The sequence below is a fragment of the Cupressus sempervirens genome, chromosome 7 (assembly GCF_028749045.1).
Source record: "Cupressus sempervirens isolate cs-2001-9-10 chromosome 7, ASM2874904v1, whole genome shotgun sequence".
In the NCBI taxonomy this organism is placed as follows: Eukaryota; Viridiplantae; Streptophyta; class Pinopsida; order Cupressales; family Cupressaceae; genus Cupressus; species Cupressus sempervirens.
The window spans coordinates 680,643,675-680,666,090 of record NC_143124.1 but is presented as its reverse complement, the minus strand read 5'-3'; positions in this window follow the sequence as shown (position 1 = coordinate 680,666,090).

The window sequence follows — 22,416 nt, the reverse complement described above, 5'->3', positions numbered from 1 at the left end:
CCACCCCACTCCTTGCCATTTTCCTCTAACCATAGCAAGAAAAATCCTATTCCAAACTAGAACTTTCCAAGGTTCATCCCCTTTAGCAACTCTAATAATCCATTTCGCTGCCAAGAAAAACCCTTAGGTTTTCGGGTCAATTAATCCCAAGCCTCCTTTATGCTTTGGTTGTATGCAATGAGACCAAGATGTAGATATAAACCCCTTACCGCCATCCCATTTAGTCCATAAAAAATGTCTAATGATTTTTATTAATTCCTCATAACCTTTGTTGGAGGGCATCCAACTAGATGAATAATAAACATGTGTGGCCAAAAAACTCTTATTAGCAACTTGAATTTTCCCAGCAAGAGACAAAAATTTACTACCCCAATTATAAAGTTTGGATTTGACTCTATTAAGATACCAAGTCCACATATCAGAGAGAGTGACTCCTAGACCAAAGGGAATCCCAAGATATCTCATAATTTCACCATGCTTAATATGCTTCCATTCACGTGGAATCCAATGGGGAATATGCCCATCTTGAATCATCAAAAATTCTATTTTTTCATGAGCTAGCTTAGAGCCAGAGACAACACAATATATTTCTAAAACATCCAAAGTATTAGAGATCTCTTGCTCAGAGTTTTGTAAAAATAATAAGTTGTCATCAGCATAATGTGAGTTAATAACAACAAAACTTTGGGGAATAGAAACACCTGAGATAAGTTTCAGCTTCCTTGCACCTTGCAACATATAGCCTAATGCATCAGCAATTAGAACATAAAGGTAAGGGGCAAGAGGACATCCTTGATGAATAGATCGTTGAAGAGGAAAAGGATCAGTCATCATATTATTGATAATGATTCGAGAGTTAGCATCCTGAAATAACATACGAACATGAGCTTGAAGTTTAGGGCCAAACCCCAACCATTTGAGCATGCTCAAAATAAAATTCCACCGGATTCTATCATAAGCTTTATCAAAGTCGAGTTTGACAAGAATAGCATTTTGACACATTTGTTGAGCCCATTCACATGTTTCCCACACTAAAATCAAATTATCAAGAATATATCTACCAGCAATAAAACCAGTTTGTTCAGGTCGAACAATTTCTTGCACCACTGGTTTAATCCTATTATCATAATGTTGACCAGAAAAGGCTAAATTAATGAACCTACCTAGATATTGGTGTATCTTTTGAATTATTGAAACATTAATCAAAAGACCCCTTTCAATTGAAGAATGGGGGTACGTGTTCAAAATAGAGGGCTCCCTCTTATGTGAAAGCAAGAAAACATGGCTAAGTGATCGAGAAATCCCATGTCTCATATTTTTGGATTCCTAATTTTCTCACCTATCCAATTGCAAATCTGATATCTCCATCTCATTTGTTGTATCATAAAACCAATATGTTATGGATTCCCCAGCACAGTACATAAATGCATTGTGAAGGAGCCAGTCTAACATCCATGGTAAGGGAATGTATGGGCGGATAAAGTTTTGTGTTTAATATATAGCTTGCATACATCTCCCCTTATCTCAAACATTTATGAAATACATGCAACTTCATATGCATACTTTGCATGCATTTGATTATATAATTATACCTTGCATACACTTCATACATATATAGTTTCATTTAATATATAACTTAGCATGCATCTCTATTTATCACACATGTATAAAATGTATGCAACTTAGTATGCATAGTTTGCATGCATTTCATTTATATAATTATAGTGAATATATAACTTGCATGCATCTCACACACATACAAAAATGAATGAAAGTTTAATATATACAAAATTTTATTTCATAAAAGTAAAATGCATGAAATTAAATAATATCATATATCACTTTTAAATATTTTACATAACTTCCTTTAAATAAATTTCATATATACACAATTTTATTCCTATAAGGAAAACATGCATGAAGTTAAAGTTTTTAAACTATAAAATATTATAAATTAAAAAGAAATAATATCATAGATAACTTTAAATTATTAATCAAAATTATTCTCACTTCAAAACTTATATATATATATATATATATATATATATATATATATATATATATAATCACCATAACTAATCTTGATTACATCCTTAAAATGAACATCAAAACTTAAAAGCATGTTTATAACCTAGTTCAGTAAGGGCACTGGTAGGAAAGAGCCAGGTGGAGAAAACCTTCGGTCTTGTCCCAAAGTTCAAACATTGTTTTAGCTTGCCTCACTTCTGTCCATTCCCACTAAAAGTAAATTTTCCTCTACATTATCTTCAAGTACTTCTATTGGCAAATCATCATTACCATCATCTATTGAGCCACCATAATCCCACATCCTATGATGCCCTAATTTGTAATCACTAAAAACTTGAGATAATAGTCAAAGATTTGAATGAATAGACATAAGATCTTCTACTCTTTTACTACCAAACCTATTACGCTTCATAGAATCTATGAAGGCATACCCACTCCAATTTCTTTCATGTGTAGAAGCACTAGAAATTTGTTTATGGAAAGTAAAATAAAATAATATTATAAATTTAATATTAATTAATAATCAATAAATTTCAACAATTGTGACACTAGAAATGGAAAAATTACCTGAGATAACACACAAATTGCAATTCTTTGTAGAAGTGGTGTTCTTGCTCCATAATTCTCCCAAAATGCTTTGCATTCCATATTCAATCAATCAAATGGAACATCTTTATGCAAAAAATTATCTACTCCATCACTATATCTTGACATTTCCTCCTTGATTGTAGTACAATCCTTTCTAATTGGATAAACTTTGTCAATGTAGGTTTTCCATCCCATTGAAACCTCATCATCTAACCATGGTCTTTTGTGAAACCATTTTGGATTGAGTAAAAATCTAATGGAATGAAGAGGACTAGGAAACATCTTCCACCTTTTAAAACTACATTCCCAAACCATATCATGTGTCTCTTGATCAAACGATGGTGCTCCAATAGTAAACATATCTTTTACCTTCTCCCTCATCTGATCCAACTTCTCAAACACATCTCCCATGCATGGCTTATCATTATCAAAAAGATGAAGGACTTCAAGAATAGGTAGAGAAAGTGTTAGAAGATTAGTTGCTTGTTGCCAAAATAAAAATGGCCCACTACCAATAATGAGATTATAAATTTTGTCACATGCTTGATTGTTGGTACTTGATCGATCTCTCCATATCTCTCACTCAAAAGACACAACCATTTTCTTTAATACTTGTTTCACCTTTATAACTCGGTCAACCATGATAAGATGTGAAGCAAATCATGTTTTGGCACATCTAAGTAGCTGCAGAGGAGCATATTTCCTATATATAGCATGTGACATAGAGTGATTTACAATAAAATTTTGTATCTATTTAACATTTTCCACCACATCACAAATCCAAGGAATCTATTATGCAAATATTTAAGAAGCAAGTTCATGCAATGCGTTGCACAAGGTGTCAAAAATATATTTGGAAATTCATCTCCAATCCACTCTCCTACCAAAACATTTTTTGAAGCATTGTCAGTTATAATTTGTACAATATTATTGCTCCCTACCCGTTTGATTACTTCTTAGAAAATCCCTACCAAATATGTTGCATCTTTCACATGGCTTGAAGTATCATGTGATTTGATAGATATTGTACCCTTTGGTGAAGAAACAAGAATATTAATCAGTGGTTGATGTGCAATATCACTCCAACCATCTAAAACTATGGAAACACCTGTATATGACCAACTACCTCAAAAATCTTCTAGTCTTTCTTTAATGCACTTCTTCTCGTCAGCTAGAACAATAGTACAAAAATTTTCATAACTTGGAGGGACATATCATTTAGACATATTATTAATCATTCTTATAGCCTCTTTCCATAAAGGAGACCTAGCTATATTGAATGGCATTCCACAACTGAAGAAAAGTCTTCCAATAGCTGCATCTACATTCTTTCTGTCAGTCGCATCAAACATTTTCCCAATTTGAGATTCATAAATAGAACTAGAAGAACCACCTAATGGTTGTGGCATCCCTAGTTGAGAATCTTTTGATTTCTCCTCAAAAGGTTTTAAAAACTAAAATTGAACTCTTGAATCAAATCAGATCTTCGTTCTTTTGGAATTTCTTTGCAAACAACTATCTGTTCTCTCTTTCCAACTCCCAACAAATGATATCAATCACGTGTAATTGCACTAGCCTTTCCATCTTACAGAATGAACACTTCCATTGCCTACTTCTAGAACTACCATAATTTCCTGTTGAATAATTTCCAATTATTGTGACAATCTTCCACAATTTTTACTCAAAATCCTCTTTGCTTTGTGATAGTCGACCATTGATGGATTTGAAGCAACACCACCATCCATTGTTCCTCAAAATCCGTGTACAATTATATATAATTTGAAATTTAAATTCATACAATCAATAAATATGTTTCAAAAATTTAAACCATAAACTTTTTCATTGAAAAAATACAATCTATAGAAAAACATACCTGATTTGCAATTCCAATTCTTCCAAATGCAATATGTGATTAATAATCTCTACTGCAATTTTTTTATAACAAAAAAAAGTACAAAATATATAATTAGATTTTGAAGAACTTCAATTGCATATAAATAATAACTTATAGCTAAAGATAACTTTCTAAATTAATTTAGAATCAAAAAATTATAAATCATATGCTTTAAATATTTTTATTCTAAATTATAGATAAACACAAAAAGATATATAAAAAGTTAAATTTAAATTTAAATATTCTAGATCAATTAGTTTTTTTTTGTTATAGAAGCAATCAAAATTTCATGCAAAATTAACAAAATTATTTTCTACAAATATAATCCTTAATAATGCAACAAATTATTTTACCAAAATTATTTGAATTTTATTTAGAAAATGTAGATAATTAAATATTAGAATTGCTTTAATTTAATTTTTAAAATGATTTAAAAAATTAAAAATATATAGTTTTCAATATATTTAATTTAAACTTATATAATTTATTGTTTAAATGTTAATATAATAAAAAATTATTGATTTTATATTTTTACTAATTTATTAGCTACATCTTTCTAAATTAATTAGATAAGAATAATTAAATTGAAACTATATGCTTAATATGAAAGGACCCAATATGAAAAAACCATTAGTTAACTTTCCCTTCCAAAACCAAATTAATCTAAAATTTCAAGTAGTTCAGTTTTAGTTTTCAAAATCCTGTAAAAATAAATTATTTGCATGCAATCTGGCTAGAAATGGTTGTTTCTCATGTTGAAACGGGTTGTTGCCATTGAAATGTGCAATGACATGCAACCATCACGTTTCTGGTAACAAAGCACTAAGGTCGAGAGAACCATCACATTTGCTGACAATTTGAGTTAATGTGCAAAAAATGGAGAAGCATTTATCCTACATTGACTGTGTTGCAGGCATTTATGACATTTTTAAAACCCAACACACAAATTGTAAGTGTCAAGAGCCATATGCTTGTAGACAATAAGGTTTTATTTCAGTGAGACCTAGGCCATCTCAATATACAAGTATATAACTTTTGACCAAAGTGACTGACAGTGTAGGCAATGAGTTGGGTTGATGACATGGATCCCAGGTGAACCAATAGAATTATGCCATGTGGTACATGGATCCTAGGTGAATCAACAAAATGATGCCACATAGCATGCAAAGCAAGACAATGAGTTGGAAAATTAGGACACTTGTTGAACGGTCATATTCTCACAATTGATAAGGCAAATTCTAGGATGACATAAAAAATATTACATCATGATACATGGCAGGAGCAGTGACTTGGCAAGGTGACACATGGAAAGAGGATTGAGTTGCTGACATGGATGAGGTGGACATGTCTTGAGTTGTCGCATTATTGTGATGATGTGGCAGGTGGATGAGTTGTCGCATAATCACAATTAGGCCTGGAATTTGACAATCACCCTGTCATGTGATTTTTTCACGAGGGCTTAATTTTTTCATACCTTTTATTTTACATTTTAAGACAATGGTTGAGTGTCAATTTTTTTGTTTTAAATTAATTTAATTAGATCATTTTAAATTTAAATATTTTATATTTTACATCTTAGAAAATAATAAATATTAATTAGTAATATATTCAAAATTTCTATGAATAAATTATAATTATAAATTTGCAATTTAAACAAAAGTCTCAAATAAAAGAAAAAAGTTTCAAAGTTCATGTATTATTAACAAGATGTGATTTAATACATATCTAATATTGTACATTGTTAAAAATAAGTTTTTAAAATTCATTATATTCTATTTGAACAAGTTTCTAAATTAATATAAATATGCAATCATCAAAGTACAAAATAGAAACATATCTAGACAAAAAGAAAAAGAAAAAAACATATAAATATAAAATAATATATATTTATCATACATATATATTATATATATATTATGAAATCATATTTATGTATATTAAATAAAATATTATGTTTGCTATAACAAATATTGATGGTTTAGTAATAAATTTACGTGTCATATTGACAGATCTCTAAAAATTTAGCCTATCAACTCATATGGTCTTTTAATTTTTTTAGCCCGTCATATACAATTCAAAAGTGCAAAAATAGCCAATATGGCCATCAAATTCTAGGCCTGGTCGTGATGATGTAACAACTTCTGGGAGTCATAACTTTTGACTCGAATATGGGTTTTGGCTAAAATCTTATAGGTAGTTGCATGAGGAGTTATTTGGATTACCGATTGAACTCAGCTTGATAGGTGGCCCTTTCAAAAAAATTCTCCTAAAATTTTGTTTTGACCTCTCGAATTGGCTTTTTGTAGTTTTTTTCCAATTTCTTAGAAAGTTATTTTTGTAATAAATCCGAAATCATATTTTTGATTTAATTGATTAGTTGGCAATTCATCTTGCCTTAGTTGGGGGTTTTTTAAAGGAAAAATTGAGATTCATAGAATTGGTTTTGGAAATACCAAAAACCATCCTATGAATCTCATTTTTTCCCAAGAAAAGCCCCTAACTAAGGCAAGATGAATTTCTAAGTAATCATTGAAATAAAAAATATGATTTCGGATTTATTGCAAAAACAACTTTCTAAAAAACTAGAAAAAAAAACACAAAAAGCCAATTTTAGAGTTCAAGAAAAAATTCCATTGTCATTTCCAAATAACTCCTCCTCATGCAACTGCCTATAAGATTTCAGCCAAAACCATATCTGAGTGAAAAGTTATGACTCCCAGAAGTTGATGCATCACATGATGACATGGTAGGTGGATGACGAGGCATGTGAAATGCAAAAAGATGACACATGGTGGCAGTGTTGACAAGGCAAGTTTAGATCGTACACACGAGATTTTGCCAGTTAAGAAATGTGACATAGCAATAGAAGTCACCACATGGCAGTGGGCTTGGTCTAATGTTGCAATCTATGAGAAAATTAGGAGGCACCACATGGCACCTAGGTGGAAAAGGTGCCCAATTGACACAGACAGAGTAGGATGACTATGGTGGAATAAACCAATAGGATTGTGCCACATGTCAATGCTAGTCAATGCAGGTTTGACCCAGATCAAAAAGGAGACCTAAAATAAAAATTTCCAAAATAATTTTTTTTTTTTTTTGAACGTGCGGGTTTGATTTATTTAAAAATAGAAATTCTATTATAAAGTTAAACTTTATAATAAGATGAGAAATACTTAAAAAATAATGGCCTCTTCACCAGTTTTTATCCTACAATTTCTTTTGAATGTCTAGGTACAATTTCTTTTGAATGCCTAGGGACTATCTGAGAAGCAACTATAGGACTATTATATATCGACAGAAATCTCTTAGAGCTTACTTTCTAGATTTGCAATTAGTTTTTATAAGTATCAGTTAATAAGAGATATTTGTAGATTTCTCTAAGGTGCTTTATTTTTAGTTTTATTCTTGTATGGGTAGTTCAGAATTAGTTTGTGGCCAAATGGTGAAATGGGTATGTGCCAAATTTGGAGAGGATCTTGCTAGTAGTGTTATTTTACCTCTAAATCAATTTGATAAAGGTTTTGGAAAATTTTTGATACCACATCTATTATTTTATCAAAAAAGGGTTTTTCTCATTAGTCTTAAGAGATATTTGTGAGTTTGTTGGGCACAATGATGAGATTTGATCCAAATTTTAGTTGTAGAGAGATGAGATATGCTTTGCAACAACATCAAATGAAGAATGAAGATGACATTTGGCACTTTCAAATCAGATTCGACCATCTTTTCATTCTCCTATATCTTTCTCTTTTCTCTCATTCTACAGGGTTGGACATTGTTGGTTCTAGACTATTGAGCAAGGATCTAGCTATGATTCCACCATTATTTTTTAGCATTTTTCTTTTATGAACAACAGTAATGAAATTCTACTATATAGTATGATAAACTATGTATTTAGTGAGTAGTTTTCCATACATTTTGAATGTATTTACTTCAAAGAAATGAATAGAAAAGCAATAAATGAACCTAGCTTCTTTATGATTTTTGTCTCCTATGTCTATTGTTTGTAACCTCTTGTGGTTTATGATCAAAGATTATAGATCCAATTGCAATTTTTTTTGGGTTATATGTCTTGATGTGTTTTTTCTTTGGTTCAAAGAATCATGTAAATTCTTGATATATCTTAACAGGGTTGCATATTTTATGGAAGGATTTCATGAGTATGAGGTTCAATTTGAACATAGATGTCTAATTTACAAAGTAAGAGGATAGATCACCAATATCTTAATGTATGTAGTAATTTACAGAATACCCAATGGATAGGGCACTGATCAATCATAGGATCTACAAGTATCTTGTTGTTTCATATGTGTGTTGTGTTGATATCGGCCAATTAATCAAAATCATTTTTCCTTTCATGTTGTAGAGCTAAAAAGGATACCCACACTTAGCTTGTGAATCACATAGGTCATGTTATTATCTATTTCATGTCTTTTCCATTGTATGAGTGTAAAAGGATTCAGGGTTTTCATTTTATTACTACATATTCATATTTATATTTTAGGAAATTGTACCATATAGATGAATATGATGTCTACCCACCTAGGTTTCATAGAGCTTGAAGTGAAGGAATTCAACCTTATAGTTGGTTCAGGTTCTAAAAAAATTGTGTCCATCATAGGAGATAGTTGCCCTTAGATGCAATGTTGTTTTGGCTACCTAGTAGTTAAAATTATTGTTAAATTAGGAGACAAAATTTACAATATGAATGATTTTTGAAGAAGGATGATGACTCTTATTAAGTTTTTTTCAAAAACTAAAGTAATCAACAGAGTAACTATAAATGGAATTTTAGATGAGTCTAGATTGAGAGATCAATGATTTGTTTTGCAAACATAATAAGGAAACAATATGATCTTATGGAAAACCCAAATGAAGAGGGAGTAGTAAGATTAGTAAGAGATTTAATACTAGAGTATTTTAATCTTGTAAAATTATGTTTGACACCGATATTGGGTTATGTGGATTATGAGAGAGTTTTCAGTACTTTGAGCTTTCTAAGTTCAAATGTTAGAAACAAATTAAATTAGATAGAAATTTGGATAAGTGTTTCAGGCTCTATACTTCTAGGTATGAGGTAGATAATTTCCCCTACAATAGGGCTCGAAGCATTTGGAGAAGCAAATGTCATGAAAGAGGCTTGCCCGACATTTCAAACCTAAGTGTCAGTGGCAATACCACAAAGAATGACACTGAAAGTGGTTCTTGTATTGGTACTAGGAATGATGATGAAATTGACCTTGGTATGCATACTGATAGTGAATCTAAAGAAAGCACAATGAGAAATCAAATGTTATATGAAGTTGATGGCGAGGATTCTGATGATACTAATGATGAGTCAATGTGGAAACTATAGCTCTCATCTTATCAATTTCTATTCAATTTCAAATTAATTTATTGAAATTAAGATTTATAGATAATAATATTTTTAAAATTATTTATTGTAAATTGAATTATAAATTTTCATTTAATCTATTTTTGTCTAATTTATACATCTCTAAAGAGTAAATACTAAGACTTTGTCTACTAAATAACTATGTTTGTAGAAGTCAATTTATACCCTTATCTCTATTGTTGTGGATGTTTTTTTTTTAAATAGACATTTTGATATTTTTCATTGATTCTTCATTCTAGTTTCTTTCAAAATAATAAATCAATGTGTAACATGATACATTTAACATTACTGTCTTTATGTAGAAATTTTAGATAGTGGAATTATACAAATTTAGAGCTTAGAGTAGTAGAATATTAAAACCCTTTGCAAATGACCCTGAATTCTCTTTTTTAGATTCAAGGGAGCAACCAAAGCTATAGGTCAGTTTGTAACTATATATGATTAGTACTACATTATGCATTTGCATTGCCAATTGTACATTTTTTCCAAGTAGGACTAGGAAACAAAATTCCAACTACTTTAGGTAATAGGTTGAGTGCTCTAGCTATACTGATTCCTGATTCATGTAACAATTAACAAAGTTGAAATTAAATTTAAACTATAAAGATAAATCAGGAAAAACATGTTTATATTACTATTAAGTAGGTAGGACTTTGATTGAGTAAATGACCCAAGGAGGTTTTTTATGGTGTTCCATTCTATAATGCCTTGCCTAGAGATCCTTGGAACAAGGATGAAATATAAGAAAGATATATTTTTTAAAACAAGTATGAAAGTACAAGACAACCATCATACGTGGATCATAAAGATCACAATGGAAGCCTAACCAACAACCAACCAGCAAAGATCTCCAAGCATCACCATTGACTAAAACATAAACATGAAAACATAAGCGAACAAACAAGCTAAAAGACAAAAGTTGACTCCTAAAAATTGGCTAAGTTTGAAATCTTGAAGCCCTAAAATTTCATAGAATCTTTATCTTAGCTCGTAGAGGTCTGGAACCTATCTCAAAAGACTTGTCACATATATTAAAATATATCTTAAGTATAAGGAATTATATATACATCAACATATCTTAAGTATAAGGAATTAAAATATATTTTAAGTATAGGGAATTAAATATACATCAATATATGTCAAATTATACTTAAACAATATATTTTAAACCCCATAGGAAATCTGTTTTGAACTAGGAAGTTGTAAAACCAAAAAGGGTATCGAAAACCAATTTCCAAACTTTTTGCTGACAAGCCTAGATAGCCCTTTTTTTTTGTGTGAGACCCACAGACTGGTAGTTTTTTCTTGAATATGTGCAAAATTCCCTACCACGAAGTGACTTCTACATGAGGATGTGCACCATGCTAATCGAGAACACACCTTTCCAACAACATTAACTGGTGTTGGGTTTCACACGATGAAGTGCAAAGTTGTGTGAAGAAACCCAACACACCATGTGAGGACTTGCATTCTCATGCAAGGACTATAATTTTACATGAGAATCCATAATAGTAAGCTAGAAAACAATAAAGGAAGAAAACTAGAAAAATAATTCCTCCACACCGAGGAGTACCAGATCTACTTTTTAAGGCAAGAACACTCGAACCATAATTGATAAACAAAAAGCTAGAAATAACATCCAACCATCTTAATCATATAGTGAAGGAAAAGAACAGAAGGGAAACAATGTAGAGTACTTAAAGCAACATCGTAGTAAATGGAATTAACATTGCAATGAACAAAATTAACATCACAATGAGTAATACAAAAAAACTAAGTACATAGATCCTCCCTAGTATCAATAGCATCATAAGACCATCATGGGCCCTAGCCATCCCCTATGTGTAACATCCCAAGCCACCGATTAGATCATCGGTACTATCAAAATAGGAATGTCACTACTATAACATGCTACAACATAAGCATAAGGAAATCTAACATGCTAGAAGTAATGCATAAGGTAATCCTACAAGTAGATAACATCACTTATCACATGATAATCATCATAATAAGGAAATGTGTCAAATCTAACACCATCTAAACATGATATACAAGCATTCCAATGAAAGAATAGATCACAAGAAAGCATACTCTGAAACTCGAAGTTGTAGCAACTAGAAAATGGGCCAAATGCATAACATACTATGAGAAAATCACAAACTCAATCAACATACGTTAGCACCCACTAGTCCACCACGAAAGCCAGACTAATCAAAAGAAGCAAACACAAGTTAGAAACCCCCTCTTTTGTTTATAGCTCCCATGTCCTTCTTTCTTCTCCAAATTATTGTAGCTTTGACTTGCTTATAGTGCACACAATATTGAAGCAAAGTCTATGATAGGGATAATGCCATGAAAATACTAGAAGTGTGATTTTAGTGTGAGAGAAATAATGCAAAATGCAAAGAAGCTATGAATTCAAAGACTCAAGAAGTAGGGGCTAAAGGACTCAAGAGTTAAGACCTCAAAGATCTAAGGACCAGAAATGAGAGAAAGAGTGCTCATTTTATAATGGGCATGGAGGATGAGAGCATTGGATTTTTCACCCATAGATATGCGATGTGGCAAGAGATTCCTTTGAGAATCCATGACGCATATGGAAAAATATGCCAATTGTAAGATTCTATTATGCATGGAAGTCAAACTTGGCTAAATGTGGAGGAGAATCTATGACGAGTCATAAGACACCTCAAACCCACTTAAGGCCAAGAATCTATGACAAATAAGCCAAATAGGGACATGCATAAGGAATAAGAATATTTGATTATGAGATATCTTATCCAAGTGTCAAAGGAGAATCCATGAGGTGTCATATCCAAGTGCCATGATGATGCAATATTTTTGGGAATATTTGAATTAAAAATCCTTTTATTCCACAAAATAAGAATTAGTAGAAAATGGAATTAATGATGGAAAATGGAACTTAGGAAATTAAGAATTTCCACGGTTTGCAGATAATGAATCAATTAATTAATAAAATCAATTAATTGAGGATGATAATTAGGAAGAATAATTAGAAAGAATAATAGAATTAAATTATGGATTATTTAATCCTATAGGGAAAATTAGTAAATGATTGGCCAAATTGATTAAATGAATGGGACTGTATCCTTTGATGAAAATGTGATGATGATATAGATCGAATGAGATGATGACAAGTAGACCAAAGCCATGGTTAGATTGATTGATTGAAATTGATAACATGCCAAGGACACATGACATGAATTGACTTATATGTAACATTTAACTGGCATTGTAAATGCTACAAGATCAAAATTGATTGAAAAGGTTTGATCATAATAACATTGACAGACACTATCAATATTATTACAATGGTTGATAATGCCATGATTTGACATGAATGATAGTTTGACCTAGCAATGAGAGCCACGATAGTACTAAGGTCAGATTGATAAGATTGATAGGTTGATATGTTTCGAAGGCACTGAGCACCACAACAATACCTAGGAATTGATAAGTGATGATTGATTTGGGATGTTTGATATGTTTCAAGTTGATTTGGACTAATTCTGAGTGATTTTGAGTTGATTTGGGGTGATTTGGGTTGATATTGAGTTGATATGAAATGGTTTTGAGTTGATTTGATATGATTTCAAAATTGATGTGAAAGAGGATACAAATGATTTTTGAGCATCTACAGAAGTACCAAGTGAAAACATCCAATAATGGTTGCTCTAAAATAATAGACCATCTTTGTACACCAGTCCCTAGTAGTAGTATAGGTAGCTATGCCCCCCAACCATGTGGCACCCATAGGTCCACACCCACCATGTTGATGGAGATAAAGATTCAACCACAGACACATGCAAAGAAACACATCCATGGCTAACACACATGCTAGACAATATGATGACTAAATCCAAGACATAGACAATGCATAAACTATAGGTCTTTTTCAGACACTCAATGGGCTACTAAGTAGGGGCTAACATCATGGAGAGTCACTTGGCATTGAAAAGCCTAAGCTAGTATTGCCAACTAAACTCCCCAATGGGAAACACACACTCTGGGTGGCAGCTCTTTCCAATAGAAGGTGCACAAACCCAACTTTTTAATTATCTTATATTTTATTACCACCTAATGTTTTATTTAGTTATTACTTATATAAAACTTCCTTTTCCAACCAAGAAATAGTCACCAGGTTGTGAGATAGATGCCTCTCCATATGCTACCCTACCCTACCCATGCTCATCCAATGATGAGTTTTCGTAGGCACAAAAATTTCCAATCCAACCCCAATGATCATAACTTCCAGAAGTACCATAGAAGATCAATCCCCATAGGTTACCTAACAAATGTATGCACATGTACTCGTGTGTGGCACACCACCATCATGAAGATCCTAACACAAGGACTAGATGAGAACACAAGTAGAAAGCCATTCAACCAAAAATAGACGTGGGAGGATGGATGCAACATGCATCCCAATGCAACATAAAATTGCAATAAAGGTCTAACTGACATCCAACAAATAATCTAGGTCCATGACCCAACTCATGCCAAGAAAATCCAATAAAATAGGGTGGCATGCAAAATGAGGTAAAAACCCCAAAACTGGAAATTTTTTGAAATAAAAACCCATTTGACCTTTGGGTACAAAAACCCCAAAAATCCAATAATAAATGAGTTTAGACATCATATGAAAAAATATCCAACTTAACAGCTCAAAACCCCAAACCCCCATCCCAAAAATAGGGAAAATGTTTGTACTCGACCAACCAGGTAGAACCAGCAAACAAAAATGGAGGGAAACACTAGTTCTCAGCCTCCTAACATACTTCTATAAGAAACAAAAGTTGAAATAGAGATAAAATAACAAAATGAGAAGGCCCTACCTAACAGAAAAAGGGGTGGGAACTGAAACTCGTAGAGTAAAATAAATATCCTGCTAAAACTATTGAAAATGGCATCAAATTAAGAACTCCCTTAGCTAGATCCAATGAGATTGACCTTGTGAAAAAACCATGCTCATAGTTCCCAAAACAAATAGAATTTGAATCCTTTAGAAGAGGATTCTCAAAAATCTCTCAAATTTCTATTTCAAAAAGTGAGAAGTGAATAATGAAATCACTTTTTCAATACTTATTCACTTTTTGAGCGAATAGTCGATTAGGGAAATTAGCCAACTAGAGTAGCTTGACTTTGATTGATCCAAATGAAAATAGGTTATTCTCTGTAATGAGAATTCACCTAAGGAAAAGTTGCCAAAAATTAAATCCAAAAATATTTAAACCCAAAAACCAAAAAATCATAGAAAATCACTTAACACTTTCACGACAGAGCGAACCTCTAAATGCATAGACACACTCACTAGTCTAATCACATTATGAATATGAGTTTAGATCTACTAATCACTAAAAAGTTTTAATTTAAAACAATTAAATTAGGATATGTTGACCATACAGGGACAACATTGGTAAAATATGAATTGCTAAATCACTAATTCCATGTGCCACTGCCAAGGATATAAATCTTACACACTAAAACACACGATCAAGTGAAATTGTATATAATATAACAGCCAAAGAAATTAATGCATTAAATAACTAATTAATCCATTTACACCACTCATGTTCACAGAAAGTGTAAAGATACATGAATGAAGTAAATAACCATAGCATAAAATCTAGCTCATAACATAATCAACAAACATGTCCAATAAACCATATAACCAAATATCATCATAGATCTGTTGTCATCTAAAAATAGCATTAACATGCAAATAAGATAAACTAATCAACATAACAGTAAGGCATCTATGGCACTGAATCAAAATATAACATTTTACCCTCAGATTATCCTCAAAGTACAGAATAAGAGTATCCAGTATCTCTCGAATCAAAATAAACAACAAGTAGAGACTGCAGACACGAGAGGTACTACATCCTTCCCCACTAGCATAGGCTTACTCCTAGAAGCTGGCAAAAAGATAGGGGTACAATCCCCTCAATCATGTAGCATCCTCCCAAGTCACAGAGGTCTCATTGCTCGAGTCCCATTGGACCCTTACTTGCTCTATGTCCTGACCTCATAAGGTTAGCCTCCACTGTAGTAGGATACGAATGGGCTCCAAAGTAAGCTACTCATCTACTACCTACAAAGCATTCCAATCAAGAACATGGGTCACATCTAAAATATACTACCTTAAAATAGAAACATGAAAATCATCATGGATGCATGATAGGCTAGGTGGCAACGCTAGTCGATAAGCAATAGGAACAATCCTCTTGAGGATCTCAAAAGTTCCAAGAAATCATGGCACCAACTTAGAGCCTTTCCCATAATAGAAGGGGCTCTTCCTCAGACACACTCTCAAAGACACCTTGTCACCAATAGAAAAGTGATGATCCAACCTATGGGCATCTGTATACTTCTTTTTCCTATCCTAAGAAATAACCAAATGCTCCCTAATGCAAACAACCTATTGCTCCACATCTTGAAACATCTCTCGACCCAAAAGAACTCGATCCTCTAAGTGATCCCAACTCAAAGGAGTATGGTATGGTCTACCATACAAGGCCTAAAAAGGTGACATGCCAAGAGAACTTTGACACCCATTGTTGTATGCAAACTCAATAAGGTACAAATATATCTCCCACTTCACCTGCCTATCCATAACATACATGTGAAGCATATCCTCTAGAACCTAATTTACTCTCTCAGTTTGACCATCAATCTTTGGGTGATAAATCAAACTAAAATTAAGCTACGCACCCAAAGCATGTTGGAGAGACATCCATAGAGTAGAAGTAAACACTAGATGTCTATCTAAAATAATCCCATGCAAATGAATCATATCCTCCAAGAAAACATGTGCTATAGAAGAAGTTGTGTAGGATGCTCTCATGGGTGAAAAATGTGCTACCTTGGACAACTTGTCCACTATCACCATGATACAATCATGTCTCTCTGATGACATAGGCAACCCCATGATAAAATCAATGGATATAATATCCCACTTCCACTCTAGAATGGTATGTGGCTGCAAAAGACCTATTGAATGATGATGCTTTGCCTTCACTCTCTAGCACCCAAGACATCTAGCAAAAATATCAGCAACATCATGCCTCATCCCTACCAAAAAGTATAGCTATTTGAGATCAGCATGCATCTTCTTAACTCTAGGATGTGTGAAATATGGTGCACAATGCACTTTTGACAAAACCAAGGTATGAAGATCACCCAACATGAGTACATAGATATGCCCCATGTGACACAGTAGTCCATCAGACTCAAAAACATAACCTAAAATTATCCCCTCAAGGGTAATTTTAGACTCAACCTCTGTCCTCACCTCTTGATACCAAGTGTCACTAGGCAAGGCCTCCAACATATGGCATCACATATCCACTCCTAGTGACATCACTGATACCTAATGTCGCCTCCTACTCAAGGCATCCATGATGAAATTATCCTTCCCTTTAATGTAATGAACATCAAATTCATGCTCGCACATGAACTCCATTGAATGACAATGTTGTGCATTTAGGTTTGGTTGACTAAATATATACTGCAAGCTCCTATGATCACTACGCAACTCAAAAATTTGTCTCAAAAGAAAATTCCTCCAATGGACAAGGGCATGCACTATGGCCACAAGTTCCAAATCATGAGTGGGGTAGTTAAATTCATGGTCCTTGAGTTTTCTAGACTCATTTGCAATCAGTCAACCATCCTGCATCAACATCGCACCCATGCCTTCCAATGAAGCATCTGTACAAACCATGAAATCACCTATAGGATTAGGCACTATAAGGACTAGTGCACTGGTCAAACACTCCTTAAGAACATAAAATGTTGCCTTGCACTGGTATGACCAAACATGCTTCTTCCCTTTCCTCTAAAGAAAAGTAATGGGGTGAGCTCATGAAGCGACAGTAGTAGCCCGCCAATCCCATAAAATTATGAACTTCTAAGACATTAGTGGGTATAGACCACTCCATGATGGCACGAATCTTCTTTGAATCCACATAATTCCATCACCTATAATGATGTATCCCAAATACTTCACCTCTGACTAGAAGAGCCCGCATTTACTCAAGTTGCCATACAACTGATAGTCTCTCAAGCACTGTAATACCTGACATAAATGAACTTCGTGATCCTCCACAGTCTTTGAATAGAATCCAGGAATAAAATGTTGCATTGATCAAGGTAAGTGCAAAATCCACCATTCATCAAACTCATAAATACTAATGGCACATTGGTTAACCCAAACAGTACAACCGTGAACTCCTAATGCCCATACTGTGTCTGAAAAGCTGTTTGATGAATATTAGCCTCCTGAATACAAAGCTGATGGTATCCCAATTTGTAATGTCCCCTTTTTGGACATTTCCTTATTCATTCTGTATTTGATAAGTTTTTTGATAATAATCTGTATATGATAAAATTTAGTCTATCATTTGCTCTCGTGTTTATATATGTTATTACAAGTGAATGGTCATAGATGGTTGCAACCCTTCAAATAATTAACTTCTTGTTATGGTTAGGGTTTAATAATGATTATTAACATACATTTAATAATATACATTAATATATATTATATATGTATAACATTTATTAATTATTTAAACTTCCATATTCGTAGTGTATCCTTGGACTTATGGATAATATAAGCCATTTATATAACATAATAATGTTGTCACCATTATTACCATCCTTATTTATATATATATATATATATATATATATATATATATATATATATATATATATCATATTGTATTTATATTAATTCTTTTATCCTTATTATATCGATTAATCAATTTATTATTATTAGTTATTAATATTACATAAATTAAATATATTATAATCTTTTATTATTTTAATATTTATTTATATATGTAATACAATTACTATCGGCTAGATATATATTGCATAATTCATTTATTCATTAATGTATATTACTAATAATGTTTATATTTACTATTATTATGAATTATGACTAATATTTATTCATATAGTGTATCAATATTTTTTCTTTGTGAACAATCGATAATAGCGTATGAACTATTATTATATTTTATCCAATTATAGGATTCCCTCTTAAAGTATGATATAAGAATAGGGTAATATATGTATTAAGGTACATATATACAAAGGCATGATATTAATACATTTGATATAATTACGTAGTATTGAAGAATCATTCTAATCAATGAAATGTCGACTTGTTTGATTTTGAATATCAACTCATTTAATATTAGAATGGAGGTTGATGAATAATAATCTACAAATGATGTGATAGATATCCTTTCTCTTGGAGATAAGGACATATTAATATGTTAACTTAATGACAAATTATATCATTATTATTAATAATTAATTTATCATTAAATCTTATAAATATGGGGACATGACAGTCCGCCCTTCCTCAAATTGCTTTTCCTCAAGCAATGATTGTTTACACTAAACCTTTATTGTGAATTCAATATACAAGTTATACACTAGAATGAAAGAACACATAAAGTATGCATGTAGTTAATGTCATAATGCATGAAGTAAATATCTAAGTGCTTGCAAACACAAAGCATACATGAAGAAGACACATTAATGCATGAAGACACGAAGTATACACAATGCAGACACATGATGCATGAAGGCACAAAGCATACACAATGCAGACACATCATACATTCTTTATTGATTTTCACAATGAAGTAGAGTAAAGGAAATGATGAATAAAATATACTTCCCTAATACGCCTTTTGATCATGGACCTACAACACAAATAATTATTAGCATATAATAGCTCCAAAGAAAGATGAGTCTTGTGATGATTCCTTCCCTTCTTATTATGATCATCTTGAGATGGTAGATTTATGGTACAAAGGGCACGTGAAACAAGCTACAAGTGGTTCCCTAGAGGATATCCATCATGTGCTCGAATTTACTCTACCTCTCCCTCCACCCACTCCCTACCTTAGGATATCATAATGTGGTTGAGAAGATTAATCTAATGAACATAATTATTTGACACAAGAATCTTTCTCTCTCCTTATTACGATCATCTCAAGATGGTAGATTGACGGTGCAAAGGGTGCGTGAAACAAGCTACAAGCGGTTCCCTGGAGGATATCCGTCAGGTGCTCGAATTTACTCTGCCTCTCCCTCCACCAACTCCCTATCTTAAGAGATCATAATATGGATGAGAAAATGAATGTTAATCTAATGAATAGGAATATTTCTCTCTCCTTATTGTGATCATCTTGAGATGGTAGATTGATGGTGCAAAGGGCACGTGAAACAAGCTACAAGCGGTTCCCTGGAGGATATCCGTTAGGTGCTCGAATTTACTCTGCCTCTCCCTCCACCAACTCCCTATCTTAAGAGATCATAATGTGGATGAGAAATAGACCCCTATGTACTATATAATCACATGTCTTTCCCTTCTATCATAATTGGTTAAATTCTTTCCTTTTTGGAATATACACTTCTTTATGGACATGTATTTCCTCTTTTGTAATGTCAGGTGTAACACCAATAGTCACTAAACTATGGTAGGTCACTTGTACCTTATTTCATATATTTCTAGGGTGTTTAATACTTTGCTATTTATTTATATTTCATTTTTCATTCTTCATATATATATATTTTTCATTTACATTTCACTTGTTTTTCCATATATTCTGATTTCATTTCTTTGTAACTAGAATCATTGATTGATTATTCAATATTCTTCACAATAACAAATGTGTGAGTAATAAGAAAGATAGCATCAATTATTTCATAGCGATATATGCACAAAATATATATCTTACCTCATTACCCTTATGTGATAGGGTGATGATGTGGAATTTTGTAATAATTTGCCTCTCATATTCCACATTAACATCCTTAGAAGAATAGATCAAACAAATAGCTTTAATAGTGAGTAATGAAATTCAAGTGATAGGTAAATAAATGTAATACTCAATAATGACCAATACTTATCTCATATGCATCAAATCATAAATTTGCCTCCATATAGTCTTGCTTATATCATTTGATATATAATATCAAGTTATTAAATAGCATTCTTTGAAAAATATCCTTCTCATAAATACCATATCTATATTTGTACGTGTGGATCATATATTTTATAATAAACTTGAATAGTCTATTATAAAAATATATTTCATCATAATGTAAAAGAAAACAATACAAAGTATATATTTACCTTAAAGGAATCGGTACCCTAACTCTTACCATTCCTCCTAATATGTGAGTTGAGTTAATAATATTTGTTTTTTTCTTGGTGGCAGTTTTCTAGCTGACAGATCATTATTATTTTTATATCTAAAGTTGTTTGGACTTTTCTTGGTTGAATTAGGGTTTCTTGTAATTAAAGGATACTTTGGAATTTTGTCCCATTAATAATATCAATTAATTTTCATTTTTTTAATCTCTTTAAATAATGTAACAACGATTTCATTACCTTATGCCATACTTACCACTTTAGGGTTTAGTGGTGGGAACCAATGGAATTAATGCTTGCTAGTTGATAAAGACTATCCCTTAATTACTGGCTAGTACTATTTAGCGATCTTTTGAAGTAATTCCTTCTTAATTGAGTATAGTCTTCTGCTGGTTGAGATTTTGAGATTTCTGATTAGATTTGATAATGTATTGACTATCTATGCTAGAATTATAAGTGGTCCCAATCTGATGCCCTATTAGAACTTGAAATGTGGGGAATCTACATGAAGTTTCACAGGTAGACTTGGCTTGTAATATATTATCTCCTTTGATAAAGCCTATATTCTTTATATATTACCCCTTAATTTGTGGAGGTTGATGCCTCCTCCAAATTGAAGGGTCTACAAGTAAATGATGTCAAAAAAATTTTATGATCCCTACTTTTTTTATTTGCCTTCACACCTTGACCTTCCATTTAGATCGTGGGATACAATGGTATTTTCTTCTTATTACTAGTGCACACTCCTTTAGTGTTTGGTCTTAAAGTCTTAATCCTGCGTGCTTCTTAATTGAGTATAATACTCGGTGTAGGCAGCACCAAGTATCCCCCACAACTTATCCCTTTCATTGCCTTGGTGGGCATGTCAGATCCAATGTTATTATATACTGATATTCTTAGCTTTTAGCCATTGATGATGTCATTACCGTTCATTTTCATGCAGATCACATTCTACTCATACCTCAATCTTACAACTGTGACATATCAACTTTAGCATTTATGGACATAAGTGGTGTTTATTAAATTTTCTATGGTTGTCATACTAGTTCTAAGACACCTCACTCACTACCAATATATGATTGTTCACATGCATCTAATCAACCATAATGTAGATCAACAATCACTACACAGATTCCATAACTGGGAGTTGTTATCATTGAGACGATAATATGCCTATGACAAATATCTGTTCAAAAGTTATTGGTTCTCAATTGTCCAATTTAAAATTTCATGGTAATGTCTCAAAATTTACAATTTCATCCTTCTACAATATAAGTGGTTAGTCACTCATATCTATCCCATTTATTT